The sequence below is a fragment of the Mirounga leonina genome, unplaced genomic scaffold (assembly GCF_011800145.1).
Source record: "Mirounga leonina isolate KUSES-001 unplaced genomic scaffold, KU_Mleo_1.0 Mir_154, whole genome shotgun sequence".
Lineage (NCBI taxonomy): Eukaryota > Metazoa > Chordata > Mammalia > Carnivora > Phocidae > Mirounga > Mirounga leonina.
This window is the reverse complement of record NW_023270389.1, coordinates 52,286,860-52,287,648: the sequence shown is the minus strand read 5'-3', so window position 1 is coordinate 52,287,648 and position 789 is coordinate 52,286,860. Positions and strand designations below refer to the sequence as shown.

General features: G+C 76.9%; 1 protein-coding gene across 2 annotated transcripts in view; it reads right to left on the bottom strand.

The window, feature by feature from the left end:
* RC3H1 (ring finger and CCCH-type domains 1) overlaps window positions 1-429 on the bottom strand; it is an 83,623-nt gene extending 83,194 nt beyond the window's left edge. For both annotated transcript variants that reach the window (XM_035010768.1, XM_035010770.1), the window contains exon 1: window positions 173-429. The gene's annotated coding sequence lies outside the window, so the exon portion shown is untranslated. The remainder of the gene's footprint in view (window positions 1-172) is intronic.
* Window positions 430-789: the final 360 nt, after the last annotated feature.

Genomic DNA, 789 nt, shown 5'->3' with positions numbered 1-789 from the left:
GGGGGGGGGGGGGGGGGGGGGGGGGGGGGGGGGGGGGGGCGGCCGCTACCGCCGAGGGGCGGAGGGCGGGCGAGGACGGCCCCTTCCCCGCCGCGGCTGCCTATTGTTCCCGACGGAGGCCGGGCGGCGGCTGCCGCACTCCCCATGCCGCCGCCGCCTGCCGCTCGCTCACCGCGCTGGTCCGAGCAGCAGCTCCTCTCAGCTCCGAGTCCCCGCGGCCGTCGCCACTGCTGCGGCAGCCGTCACCGCCGCCGCCGCCACCGTCGACTCTGACTCTGTCCCAGGCCGCCGGGCCACGGCCGCCGCCGCCGCCACCGCCAGCGCCGCCTCCGGCCTCCCACCTGCTGCTGCTGAGGCTGCTCCTGCAGCAGGGGCCATCTTGTTGGTCGGCCTCCTCTTCCTCCTCCTCCTCCTCCTCCGCCCCGTCGCTCGTTGTCTTCGTCCCCTTCCTCTTCCTCGGGCTCCGGCCCGCCCCGGAGGCTGGGGCGGGGACGAGGGCGAGGCCCCTCCCTCGGGGGGCGGGGCGCGCGGAGGGGAGGGGCGGGGCGGCCGCGGGAGGAAGGCTCTGAGTCACCCGCAGCCAACGCCCGGGAGGGAGGCCCGCGACGCTCTCCGCCAACCCGCGGGGCGCACCCGCGCCCGGAGCTGCCGAACTGGTCCAGCCGTCCGCCGGCCCTCCCCCACCAGCATCTTTGCGGCCCGCGGCGAGCGGCCAGATGGCGAGGGGGCATTGGGAAATTTCTGACGTTTCCATCGAACCCCGCACTCCCTCTACCCCTAGGTTTTCTC